Source organism: Tasmannia lanceolata, unplaced genomic scaffold (assembly GCF_043159265.1).
Source record: "Tasmannia lanceolata isolate RefF3 unplaced genomic scaffold, GAP_Taslan_0.1 ptg000016l, whole genome shotgun sequence".
In the NCBI taxonomy this organism is placed as follows: Eukaryota; Viridiplantae; Streptophyta; class Magnoliopsida; order Canellales; family Winteraceae; genus Tasmannia; species Tasmannia lanceolata.
This window is the reverse complement of record NW_027518693.1, coordinates 18,285,296-18,300,360: the sequence shown is the minus strand read 5'-3', so window position 1 is coordinate 18,300,360 and position 15,065 is coordinate 18,285,296.

Genomic DNA, 15,065 nt, shown 5'->3' with positions numbered 1-15,065 from the left:
CGGGTTTGAAGGGGCCCGACCCGACCTGACCCGACCCGAGTTACATAAGTTATAGTATGTACATTTTTTTCTATTGTTAGTTAAAAGTTAAAAGTTAAAACCCACGCACCCACTGTTATTGTATGTGAGTGTAATTTCTACTTCTATGAGTTGAGTTGATTCAAGTGTTTGATTCAGCATTGTTTGATTGTAATTACAACATTGTTTGATTACAGCATTGTTTGATTCAAGTGTAATGTGAGTGTAATTACATCATTGTTTGATTCAAGTGTAATGTGAGTGTAATTTCTACTTCTATGAGTTGAGTTGCCTTGCCAAACAAGAATTTTCCTTAAAAAATTGTGTCAACGTGAAAAAACCCAACCCGACCCGAGATTTATCATGGGTAGGGTCGGGTTTGGGAATCGTGGGTTTTTCGAAAAAAAACCCGACCCACCTGACCCGAGTTGCAGCCCTATAGAAAATCATGAACGACCCACATCTCGAATAGGCATCTTTATGTGTAAGATAAAGGACTGTAAAAATTAAGATTGCTGTAAGGGAAGCGAACAAATCACCCCACGCCACGTGGTATAGGAAGGGATTTTTTGCATGTTTTGAAGATAAATTAGTAAACCTACTGGAACCTAGATTTTTCTTTCCCATAAAATATAATTATTCATAGAAAAAAAATTACATAATATTTTCCGTAGATCCAAACACCCCCTAAAGTAACTAAAAGCATGTGAAATGAAATGAGACGGGTATAAAAGATATAGGGATGGGAAGAAGGTTATAATTATGCTAAAGATAAGTTAGGATTAGGTGAGAAAAGTGGAGGAAGAGATGATGATTAAGGATGGGTTGGCAAGGAGAAAGTTTTTGCTTTTGCCTTTTCATGCACGCAACACCATAATAGATTAATAGTAGGAAATAATGTTTGGTTCCATACAAAAAATTACACTAATAAACTACACAGATCAGTTTTAGTCCCAATAAGCACACTCCAAAGTGTGTCCCACACAATGCAAAGGATATTTGGCTCGATTTCATAAATTATAGAATATTGGGTTTTTATATGGTGGTGTTCACATGGAGCCCACCTTGTTTGATCCCAGCAAAGTTCATGTATTGTGTTGTCCCCTCTACAGATCCATCCCATGGAGATGAAACTAGGGTCACATGCTATTTACGTTGGGGACCCAACAAATGAATGGTTTGGATCTTCAAACAAGGTGGACCCAGCATATTTAAAATAAATACTCGCAACTGAACCATATTAAAAATTCACAGAATGCCCATCAAGTGGATCCGATCATGGATGAGCCTAGATTGTCAATAGATGACAAATATGTAAGATTGCTTTTGATTGGATTCATATGAAAACATATAATAGAAAAAAAAAAAAAAAAAAAAAATTTCCTCCCTACTTTTACAATCAACGGTAGAAGACAATTTTGGGTCCTACAGGGGAGCACAAGGAGCATGTATGTGAGATTGTGAGAAGAAGACCATTGATCTTGTTCGACATCATGAGACGATCCACATGGTCTTGGTCCCATCTTGAATGGACATCCCATGCTTTATGGGCAACTCCTTATAACGTGATTTCGGGGGTGAAAATATCATCTCCCTTTCTTTTTTTCTATGTGGATTTGGCCCATTCAGGCCCATTAATTTCTATCCCTAATAAGCCCATTCCGATAAACCCCCATCTTGGAGTCCAGCCCATAGGAGGCCGATCCCTTCTTCTCTTTGGAGGGTTTTTTTTTTTTTTTAATCGGTAAGCTGGGGTTAGGCAACCTCTACCAGTATATTAATTAAGGAAAGATATTACAATGAAAGAAACAAGACCACTCTCCAATCCTCATAACAATGACTAAAGGAGGGGGAAACAACAAAGAAAATAATACCCTTCATAACAAAACAAGAAAGAGAATATCGAAAACATGTGAAATCTAGAGCCGGTCCTAATGTTTCCACTGATGATCCAAGGCGTCTTTCATCTTCCGGCTAAAATACCTTGGTCTCTTGCTCTTCCTCAGCTTCCGAACCTTAGAAGATGTGGTTTTCCTTTGGGCTTTGGAGGGTTTTGGTTTACAGAGAGAGAAAAAGAGACTCTTTGTGTTTTCGATACTCTTTATCTTGGTAAAAGCTATCTCTTCCTCTCTTTTAATTCATTTATGTTTCAGTGATCTTTCTTATGCTCTTTCCTCCTTTTGTTTGAATAGTTTCTTAATCAGTCACCAGTCAGCAACGCACATTCCATCTTCTCCTTTTGTTTCATTCAACATTGTTTTTTTACAATGTTTGAAACCTGGGCCCCTCGGATTGTTTGGTCTATCTTCTATGGTTCTATTTTCAATATAGAAATCAGAGAGTTTGATGTCTTCCTTGTTCTTGGAACTAGTTATCCATGATTATATGCGTTGTCTTTACCACTACACTACACATGTTGGAAATGTCTCTCGTCAAGTTGGGGTTTGAATTTTTAACTTGGTTTTGTCTTTATAAAAATGATGATGATCATAATGGAGAACATGAGTCAAGTTGAGCTTCTGTATTTATTAAGAATGACGGGGTTTGTGGTTACGAAATCAGGGTTTGATGGTAGCTGGGGTGGAGAAATGAAGAGGGTTTGAAGAAATGGTGGTTCGAATCTTGTGGTAGGAAGGGGGTTTGCACATGTGGTCGGAGAGGCGATGGTGTGAGAAGGCTTGGCCGGATTCCAGCCGGAGAAGAAAGAAATAGAAGAAGCTCTGAGCTCCTTTCTTTCTATCTCACCCTCTGAAATTAGGGTTCTGAAGTGAGTTTAATTGGCTGATATGGAGTAGAGGAGATGTAGGGGTATTGATGATGATGGCGGTTGTGATGTGGAAGGAAATGGACGGCTCCGGAGATCGATCGGAGAAGACGAGATTAGGGATCGAGCTCCCCTCTCTCCCTCTCTCAGGTCTCTGTTTCTCTCCTCCCTTTTTGCTAAAAAATCCGATCCCTAACCCTAATACAATGGGTGCTTTATAAAGGAAATGATAAATTCAGCCCCCTTTGACTTGCCCTGAACAGCCCCTTCTATTGCATTTACAGGTACCCTTTTACCCTATGGGGGCGGCTTCAGGAAAGAAAGGGATAATAATCCCAAAAGCTTTTATTTGATTCTCTTATCTATCTTGGACACTCTTCTTCTAGATAATGCATACCCCTTCTGCAGATGCTATCAATAAAACCTCATTTTGTTGTCTGCACAAGCTTGCCTTGTCCTATTTGGCATTGTTGCTCTGATTTGCTTGAAATTTTGCAAGGGTCTTTGTCAGGGCAGAAACAATCTTCCGAGAACTTTACATCTATTAATAAGCAAGGTAGCTGGAGAAAACAAAGGGCCCTTTTCACATTTGGGTTTAATTCCCTGAGAATTTATTCAACTTCGGGACCCCTATTTAACTAAGGAAATTCAACTCAACTATAGGACTGTAGGGCCTAGCCAAAATGGGGTGTCTACATGTTGTTGAATGATTTTCCATACAAAGCTATATTTGTTTTCTCTTGGTTGTTTGGATTTAAGTACATTGGACTTATTTCATGTTTTTAGACACTGTCCATAATTCTCTTCTATTGTTTTTTCCAAGGTATCCAGAGCGGGAATCGAAACGGGAATCGAAGGCTCCCAGGGAAGAATCCTACTCAAGGTTGCTAGAGCGGGAATCGAAAGCGGGAATCAAAACGGGAATCGAAGGCTCCCAGGGAAGAATCTTACTTCCTTACTTTTTCCTTGTAGCCCAACACTGCAATCTTCCCAATCCATATAGTTTTGAGGATCGAGATGACATGTCTCTAGGTTAGAATTCATTTCTCATGGTTTACAAGTCTTTTAATTTATTCGGTGCCGTTTAGGGCCACTATCATTCATAAGTGAAGTTGTAAACATGTCCAGGTGGAGAATAGAATCTTATTTAATGACTTAGTTGATATCTTATTAGTGCATATTCTGTATAATGTGATTCAATATTAGATCATTTGGTGATGCCACTTTCTGTTCTCTTTGTAGGCTGCATCCTCCTTGGAGGGATTTTAGTCCTTACATTTGTTGCAGTGTTATTCGTTTGTAGTTATAGTGCGCATCCAGTTCCGCATGAGAATAGAATGTGATTTACGTTATCGTGAATAATAACTTAAATTTACTTTTAAAAGCTATATTGCTTTTGATATGTACCCATAATTATGCCATTTTTTTGGTGTAAATTTGAATCTGTGTTCTTGTTCGATTTTAGCAATCTCTATAATATTTTAAAGCATTATGTCCAATGTTTTGCTTTCAGGGACTCACGAACAAGCATTGTTTTTTATGGGCACTCTGCATATCTGAAGCTTTCCGCTCCCGGTCTTCATAACTGAGTACTTCAATACCAGATTCAACATTTTAGAAGATATTTGCAAGGTATTGGAATTATGTACTTGGCTCTTTTTTTATACCTTTCATGCACTTGGTATGTGTTCAAGTTAATTTGGGGTTAAATCTGTTATAGCTTTGCTAGATGGTTTTTTGAGTGATTATGGAAATGGTTATACTGAACTGAAGTTATAACTTGAAACTGGTTCCTTTATATTGTTTATATAAGTAACGACCCGGTCGGAGAAGATGAAGATGGTCGGATTTGCAGAGGTTGTGGTGGCTGGATTTGGAGAAGATGAAGAGGTGTGGATGGGGGTTTGGATGGCTAACGGTGGTTGATGAGGGGGTGCCGGAGAAAGGAAGAATGGCCGGCGGCTCCTTCTCCCTCGTTCTCCTTCTCTCTGTTTTCTGTGTTTCTTTTTTTTTTTTTGCAAAAAATGAACCTCCTCCTTTGAGAAGCCCTAGCCGAGCCTTATATTCGAAAGAGAGGTGATATATTCCACCCCCTTTTCTGCCCTGGAACAACCCCTCTTAATATATTTGACTACTCTTTTTAACCTATAAAAGATGGGGTCAAGGTAGAAAATAGGGCGGAAATTTTCTTCTCTTCAGATGATCTTAACCCTCTAATTCGATCCAAAGGCCAATAAAGATTGCTTACACCTTAAGTAATATTAGAATTACAACATCACCCTTCTAAAGATGGCAAATCACCTTTTCACTCAACAAAATCTCTTGTCTTTTATAGAAAAATGAGGGTGATATCTACACAACGAAGCCTTGATAATTCATACCCTAACACAATCCAGTTTTGATTATTGCACAAACTTCGCATGTCTTACTTTACATTTTTCGCCCGATTGCCATGAAATTTTGCAGGGGTATCCCTGAGAACACTAACAATCTCCTGGGGGGAATTTGTACCCACAAATGCGCACAACAAGATGCCCAAAACTCGAGCATTCTTCTCGTTTTGGGCCCAGTCCTTCAGGAATTTTTGAGGTTAATTTCGGGATATTTTGGAACTCGGAATTTGGGAATTTTATTCGATTTTTCAAGTTCTTATTTGATTTTGGGTACTTTAGGGTCCGGTCAAAATGAGTGTCTACAGATGGCCCTCTTTGGCAGAGTGTGCTTGTCGCGCGAAAGCCAAAGCCGAACAGACAACACATTTTGACTGGCCCAAGGCTTCAAATAAAAGGGATGTAAGGGGCGAACAAGATGGATTGACGAGACAGATTCTCATCGGATCAATCAAGAAAGAAATGATAAGATGAATTGACGAGACAGATTCTCGTAAAGAAAACTGAGATGCTGAAATATTGAGACAGACTCTCAACGGATGGTGAGACAGACTCTCAGGGAGATAGTGAGATAGACTCTCAACTGAAGGACGAGACAGACTCTCGATGGGATAATGAGACAGACTCTCAAAAGGATAGTGAGACAGACTCTCAAAAGACATTTTTGTGAGACAGTATCTCACAGGTTGCACAATGGAATGATTAGACGGCCTCTAATTAAGCCACTCAGGGTTTTAGAGGATTACAGAGCAGAATGATTAGACCATCATCATGATCAAGCAATTCCAGGATCTGAGAAGACGGCTTCTTAACAGATCAACAAAGAGGAATGACTTAGACCATCATCATGATCAAGCAATTTCAGGATTTGAGAAGACGGCTTCTTAACAGATCAACAAAGCGAAATGACTAGACCATCATTATAATCGAGCAATTTCAGGATCTGAGAAGACGGCTTCTTAACAGATCAACAAAGCGGAATGACTAGACCATCCTCATAATCAAGCCATTCGAGGATTTGAGAAAACGGCCTCTTGACAGATCAACAAGGCGGAATGATTAGACAATTATCATGATCAAACCTCTTTAGGATCTGAGAAGATGGCCTCTTGACAGATCGACAAAGCAGAATGATTAGACCATTATCATGATCAAACCACTATAGGATCTGAGAAGACAACCTCTTGACAGATCGACAAAGCAGAATGATTAGATCATTATCATGATCAAACCACTATAGGATCTGAGAAGACGGCCTCTTGACTGATCGACAAAGCAGAATGATTAGACCATTATCATGATCAAACCACTATAGGATCTAAGAAGACGGCCTCTTAACAGATCAACAAAGCGGAATGATTAGACAATTATCATGATCAAACCTCTTTAGGATCTGAGAAGACGGCCTCTTGACAGATCAACAAAGCAGGATGATTAGATAATTATCATGATCAAACCACTTTAGGATCTAAGAAGATGGCCTCTTAGCAGATCAACAAAGCAGAATGATTAGACAATTATCATGCTCACTCCCAATTTGACTTGGAAAACGCGTTTAAGTTTCTCAAATCTTGACCTGTTAAGACTGCTATCTCAATTAGCATCGCATTCTAGGTATCTTTTATGGCCTAACTTTTACCAGGACATAAAAGATGCCCCTAGTATAATTTTACATCCAATACAGGAGTCTTAACAAAACTCAAACAGATTCAAGCTTCCTTTCATGAAATTTGGGTTACAAAGATATTTTTTTTGAAAGTTTTTTTCTTTTTCTTTTCAACAGTTTTGAAAGATTTTTTTTTGAAAGTTTTTTCCTTTTCTTTTCAACAGCTTTGAAAGATTCGCAACAGTTTTTACCATACCATAAATTACAATGATAAGACAATGCTCGTCACATAACCACTTAAGTTTGTGAGACAGTCTCTCACCAAGCACACACTAAAATTGTGAGACAGTCTTTCACTAAACAAATCTAGAACATAAAACTCAAGAAGGAACAGTTTTGATTCAAGAAACTGAGATTTTGATCGATTCCATTACAGGATTGATCGCCTCTTGCCGAGAACTTTAGGAGTGCGCGATCTCTGTTGAGAACCAGACACAAGTAACTTGCTGAGGTTTTGAGTATTGACTATTTTTCTGAGAGAACTGAATTCTGCTGGGGATTGAAGGCTGTGGGAGCAAATTCTAGACTCCGCTGGGGAAACTGATTTTCTTGGAGAATTGACTCTTCAGAAGAGTGGACTCAACTGGGGAGTTTAGAGGTTTGGCTTGAGATGTGCTTGTACCCCTCTTATCTTAACTTGTTGGAGACATTATTACTGATTGCCTTTGTGTGCTTGACATCTTTTATGACGCAAGTCATAAAAGATGACCCTAGTATATTGTGTTTCCATGACAAGAGTTTTAAGGAGGTGGAACAATGATGGTTGAAGAAAAGATGCTTCGTTTCATGAAGGCTTGAGGTTGCACAGTTTTTTTTGTATGGAGAGAGGAGGACATTCACCATGATGGCTGAGTCTGAGAATCCCTTCTTTCGCATTGCTCACTTTTGGAGGCTTAAGGTCTCTGATAGGTTTGAACAAGATGTCTCTTGCCCCTTCTGATACCTAAACCAGGATTTACTCTAAATTTTCTTCGCATTTTAGAGGACACACTCCCATTCTTCCCGCACTCGACAGTTTGGACTTTGCAAGGAAAGGGAACACAAATATGAAGGAGGAACAAATTTTCAAGGACTCAATCAAAGAAGATTCTTATTGTTCGAAGGACTCGACTCGCTTTCGACTCACTCTTAGATCTGATGTGTTATTTTTCAAGGGTATGGCTTAGCCACTCTTAGAGTATTTCGAAGACCGTGTCAAAAGGCACAACTCCTCTTTCGGTGTTTATGTCATGGTTATTATCCCTTTCGGATTGCTCAGTTTCAATGCCCCTAGTTTAGAGGAATGTCAAAGTAAGCTTGCTGGCACTACTTGGACTCCGAGATTTTACCCTGGTTAAAGACTGTTTCTCCATCTCAATGATTCGCTTTTTTTGTTGGAAGTCATTGCCATTGACTAGATTGCCTTTTCAGGTTTTAAATCTGACGGAACCCTTGCCCTAACTTTTGCCTGGTTCGCCCTTTCGGGTTTTCAATCCAGCGGGCTTGATACCCTAACTTTTGCATAAGCCGACTTTTCAGTTGGCAACTTAGCGGGTGAATGACCCTAAATTTTGCCTAGACCACCCTCTCGGGTTTTCAGCCTAGCGGGTCTTCAGACACCATCATTTTTTTTTCTTGACTTTGAACCTCTGCTTATTCACCAGAAGGACTTTCTAGGTGGGCTTGGGTTCAAATGGGTTGGATATTTCTTTTGGATTTCAAAGTTTCGACCGAACCTGGATTGGCTAGGTTGCCTAAGTACACCAACAATGAAGGATCAGGTTCGCATAGTTCGCTGGGATTTGGAACATAATGATTTGGCTTTAAGCTCAAAGGTTGAAAGGGAATAATTTGACTTTTATTCCAAAGGTTGACCGAACCTGAATTGATCAGGTCGCCTTCGTACCCTGTAGAAAGGGATCAGGTCAGACGTAGTTCGGAACGAAATGCCCCTGGTTTGTGGAGGTTTGAAAAGAATGTTTGATTTTGTTGAGGCTCGAAGGTATTTGTAAAAGGATTTTTCAAACTTGGGATTTTTGGCGTTTAAGGCTCAGGCGTCCAAGGATAGCCTTCTGATGTTTTGGCATACAAGCTTCTTGAATGGCTAGGTTCAATGGCTTTGAACGTTTTCTCTTTCTATTCTTTTTTTTAGGACTCTGGCGACATTTCCTGGCAAGACTTCACCTGCACTGTGCAAGCTAGACTGATTGAATTCCCACTTTGTCTTTGGGATCTTGCACTGATATTCGGGATTCTACGACTCTGGGTCTTCTCTGAATGCTGAAGATGATTTTGAAAATTTCAATCTATTTATCGACTCCGCTTCCTGCGATTCTGACGTTCTTGAGGAGTTGACGTGGGGCATGTTCCCTTCTCCTTTCTTCTCTGGATTCTATCTTTTTTTTTCTTTGTTCATTCTTCTTCTTTTTTTACTTGAAATGCGGGAATGCCCCTACTCTTTGATTACTTTGACTTGAAATTCCATCGGAATGTATAGCCCAAGTATTCTTTTTTGGGGTTTATGTTCTATGCTCATGACTTTGTTGTCCGAAAGTCTTCTCTCAATTTTTCATTAACTTCACTTGATGTCTGGTATTCTTCGTTTGAATTTTTTGCTTTTTCGACCTGATGTCTGAAGCTGAGGGTGACTTACGTTGAACAGTGCCAAGGCACGCTTCCGGTTTATCCTCATAGGACCAAGCAACACTTCTTTAAACCCTCTAAATAGGTTTATTGATTCTTTGCGCTCTTCGGGAGATAAAATTTTGCCAATCCTTATTTCTCGGATTTTGATACCACTATCCACGGTATCGATTTCATCTTCAAGTGGCTTTGCTCGACACTCTTCCTCTCATTTGATCATCTGTCAAATCTCGAGGAGAATTTCATCGGCATCCTCGTCCGAGGAGGGTGTCTTAATTTGTTTATTAACAATAGATCCCAGAGGGAACATATAAAAGAATATTGACAACACTGGCATCAGATGTTCATTGCATTGAATGTTTGAAGTACATACAATGATTTTTGACGCGCCACGATAGGCTCTCCATCAAATTCAACAAAAGACTGGACATTGGCTCACAATGAGAGAGACCAATAAACGCAACATACGTAGAATTGATATTGACATGGTTAGACTTACCAACTTTGACAGGAGGGTTGGTATACACACTTCAAAACAAATTTCAAAGATGAGACCCTTCATCGGAGGCAACGGATTGGCGCTGGAAGTTCAAGGGCAACGTGCCTTCCTTAATGACGATAATGATTGGAGAGATCGACCCTGGAGTTAGAATCTCAGAAGGGGCAATCCTATAATGTCCTATCAACTTGGCTCAAACTGATCCATCGGCATTGGTGGGACTTTCTTTAGCGTGGTGATATCTCCTGAATTTCAAGCTCTGACCTATTCCCGTTTTCCTTTGCAATCAATCTACTTCACAGCCCCAGGGTGGTACAGGTAAACGTGGTAAGATATATGAAGGGTTGAATGGGTGAAATGGTTCCCTTGGTGGGTGAAAGAGGTGCAACAAGGTTAGGTGCGGGTTCTCGGAAGCATTTGAGTTCAAGAAGAATGAGGGGATCCCTGTCTATCAGATCATGGATATCATCATCATCTCTCTCATTTCTGTCAAGACGAGACTTTCAATATCCTCAGTCATCTGGGCAATGTGAGAGGAAATAGGTACAACGGACTAGCTAGACCAAGCGAGTTCAGAGATGAAAGCTCTTTTGGGGTTGATGGTAGACGAGTGACTAAGACTCCTGTCATGGACACCATAAACACTAGGCTAAATGAGAATTAATCGCATGACAATGTAATGTGCAAGTTGAAATAAAAGGTAGCATAAACACATCATTCCCTTGGATAAAATCCGACAGCATAACAGCTGTACATGAAGATGTAGTACGGCAAGTACATGGTTTGTCAACAAGCCTAAAAGGATGATGACCACACTCAAGGTATTTGGAGAAAATTCGGCAACATAACGGCTATACTAGGAGATGTGGTAAGGTAAGCACATGGTTTGTCAACGAACCCAAAAGGATAATGATTACGCTCAAGGGTTCTGAAAAAAAATCGACAGCATGACAGCTATACTAGGAGGGTCTCAGCAACTAAACATGAAGAGTATGTCGTCATTGTCAAGATAAAGCAGGGCTCTCAGCAAGAACACACACTCCGGTAATGATAATGGCAAGATAGACTCATAATTGACATGCGGAGTACATCTGATCAGGATCAATCAAATGATCAAGCTCATGGGAGATAGATCATGGCTAAAAGAGCCAAGCATCTGATGATAATCCACAGAATGGATAGAGAGGAATAATTGATTAGATTATGAAGGGAAACTTAACTAGGAAGTAAACCTTAATCTAATAACAAATATATATATATATATATATATATATATATACATATATCCTAACCAGGGGCACCATCTCTAGTCTAACCTAGCGGAGTCAAGGATGTCTTGACTCAAAATTGTCTCTGAGTGTACTAGACAGCGCGGCGGGTAATCACGGTGTGATTTACCCTTCTACACTACCAGGGTAGACTGACTTCTATCCTTGGCTCACACATGCCAGTTGCACATGTTCGTCCTATATGAGTACATATATATAGTGTCCTAGCAAGGGTTCCCTAATTTTGGTTCTAAAGGGACAACTAATATATACATAATATAATGAAATGGAAGTAGGGCCCAGGCATATCTGCAGGGTACTATGCATATAACCATACCCTTGACGTATAACGCCAGCACACCCAGCATTATACAAAGTATGTTCACCGCTCATCGGCTGCTGTAGAACACCAGCACACCCAGTGTCTACGGCTGCAGCTCCGGCGCATAGCTTGGAAATAGATACAACGGTTCCCTCAAGGTCATGATTTCCCATATGGTGTGTGTCGTATCTATTCCCTGGGGCCAATAATGAAAACAAAGAAAAAAATTAAAGAATATGACATTGTATGATGTGCAGTGTGTGAATCCCTCGTTTTATTTACGCACCTACTTGGTGCCCCTGGATTTCTAACGATAAAGCTCTCATTTAACTTGCTTTAGACCCAAATTTCTTCAAAATTAATTAAAATGACATTTTTACAGAGTTAGGCAATGTTTCAAGAACTCCCCAGCAGAGTCGCCAGCCTGTGGACCCCGATCCCGAGGACGGTGGGCGAGGTGAATATGGGTTACGGCGGCTGATGGTGATGGTTTTGAGTGGAATGAAGGTTAGGTCAAGCGCAATGGAGGGCAAAGGCCGGCCGGAGGAGGAGTGGCCGGAGGTTTTGAAAAAGGGTTCCACAGATGTGGGTCTTGAAACGGGTTTTGGGTAGAGACGGGGTTCGTATGGGGGTGGAGAGGGGTTTGGAGGTGGAAAATAGAGGGGATAGAATGGGGGAGATGGTGGCTCGGATTCCGGTGGGCGGCTGGCCGGAGAGGGGGTCGGAGGTAGGAAGTTGCAGAGATGGCGTGGAAGTGGTGGTTGAAATGGAATGGATTGTGGCTTGGTCGGATTGAGGTTTAAAGGGGTAAAAAAAAATGGGCGAAAATGGAAGAGAGGATGGTGGTGGATGGGATCTGGTGAGGGAAGAGGAAGAAATGAAATGGGTTTAACAAAGATGGGGATTCTATGGTGGAAATAGGGATGGTGGCTGAGAAGGGGGGGAAGAAAATCCACAGAGGGTTTGAGAATGGTGGTGGTCCGGCCGGAATTAATGGAGACCTTGGTCGGTCGGATCGGGGGTTATAGGGGTTCGCTGGATTTTGTGGAAAATGGTGGTCGGAGAAGATGAAGATGGTTGGAATTGCAGAGGTTGTGGTGGCTAGGTTTGGAGAAGATGAAGAGGTGTGGATGGGGGTTTGGATGGCTAACGGTGGTTGATGAGGGGGTGCCGGAGAAAGGAAGAATGGCCGGCGGCTCCTTCTCCCTCGTTCTCCTTCTCTCTTTTCTGTGTTTCTTTTTTATTTGCAAAAAATGAACCTCCCTCCTTTGAAAAGCCCTAGCTGAGCCTTATATTCGAAAGAGAGATGATATATTCCACCCCCTTTTCTGCCCTGGAACAGCCCCTCTTAATATATTTGACTACTCTTTTTTAACCTATAAAAGGGGGGGGGTCCAGGTAGAAAATAAGGCGGAAATTTTCTTCTCTTCAGATGATCTTAACCCTCTAATTCGATCCAAAGGCCAATAAAGATTGCTTACAACTGAAGTAATATTAGAATTACAACATCACCCTTCTAAAGATGGCAAATCACCTTTTCACTCAACAAAATCTCTTGTCTTTTATAGAAAAAGGAGGGTGATATCTACACATTGAAGCCTTGATAATTCATACCCTAACACAACCCAGTTGTGATTATTGCACCAACTTCGCCTGTCTTACTTTACATTTTTCGTCCGATTGCCATGAAAATTTGCAGGGGTATCCCTGAGAACACTAACAATCTCCTGGGGGGAATTTGTACCCACAAATGCGCACAACAAGATGCCCAAAACTTGAGCCTTCTTCTCTTTTTGGGCCCAGTCCTTCAGGAATTTTTGAGATTAATTTCGGGATATTTTGGGACTCGGAATTTGGGAATTTTATTTGATTTTTCAAGTTCTTATTTGATTTTGGGGACTTTAGGGTCCGGTCAAAATGGGGTGTCTACACTAGGGTTTGAAAAGAGGGGTTAGGAGAAGAATAGAAGGTTTCAGTTTGTGACAATGACAATGACGATCACCGTAAATCTTGTAGAAGAATAGAAGGTCTCATGCATCACACATGAGATGTGTGCACAATCCACACCGTTGATCTTGTAGAAGGGATAAACGTAATCTGGATCCCTTCCCAAACATAGATACCATCCGTAAGATTAGAAAATAACCTCGGAATTGCCGATGCATTGTAAGATGTAGGGGTGGACATGGTTCGGGTCCAACCCAGTTCGATTCCAATTTTAAATTATTCGGTTCCTGTTCAGATGTTTAGGAACCGATTATATATGGTTCAGTTCTGGGTTTGGGTTCGTAGAACTGAGAACTGAACCAAGAACCGAGCATGATGCGCCCCCCCTAATGGATAAAATCACCCCCCCTCATAACGGTCCCCGTATAACGGTTCTATGAGAATGGTTTACTTATGCTTGAGGATAAATTCACCCCTGTAACGTATTTATTTGCCCTTTTAGAAAGTAGAAAACCACACGAAAATTTTCTCTATCGAGAAGATTAGGAAAAATTTAAGATTAGGCAAAATATCTCCATTTGGTCAAAGGTGATAAACCCAGAACTGAACCAATCGAGTTCAGTTCTAGTTCGGTTCGGTTCCAAAGATAAATGGTTCGGTTCTAGTTCCAATTTCTAGGAACCGATTATATATGGTTCAGTTATGGGGTATACACTAGAAGAACTGAATCGAACCATACCATGTCCACCCCTAGTAAGATGTATACAAATACGAGCGAAAGACGTGCACTAACATAAATATGAGAACCGAACAATATCCAGGGAAATTATTGCCATACATGGAAACCTTGGGCCCCACGCCTTCTAGTGGAAAAAAAGAGAGTCCTAATTACACTAGAAGGGGTATGGCCCAAAGGACGAAAGGGGGTGAAAATATCATAATCCCTATACTCGGTATGCAGTTTGTTCCAGGACTCGGACATATCCACAAAATCCGTTGGAACGTCCTAGATCCAATTGGCTGCTGGTAATGTATGAAAACAAGCAAAAGATGTCCCTTAATCCCACCAAGGATTTGTAGAAATAGTTTGGATGGGTAAATAGAATAGGATAAATTATATGATGGATGGGATTACTATCTCTTATTTGTGTAGGACAGAAGTACCACCCTTGATATTAGATCCAACAGCAGCACCTTAAAAAGTGTGCTGTTGTTGGATCAAATATCAAGGGTGTGATGATGAGTATGAGTTCATACGCCCATTCACCATATCATTTCTCAGAACAGATATATTTGTATCATTGTGCTTCAGCTCCTGATATTTTTTCCTGTACTGTCTTGGCACACACCTTTAGCCTGTAAAGTTCCAGTAAATATCAGGTTACCCAATATTTATTGCCCGCTGGAGCAGTAAACTTTAAGCAATTTTTTAGGGTGATTTGGATTTTGCCAACTGATCGGGATGGTTACGAGGATGTGGAATGTACTCCATGCTAGCATTTTCCAGTATTAGAAATACTACTAAGCAAATAAACAACATAAAATAAGGGTTACTAATAGCACTATTAT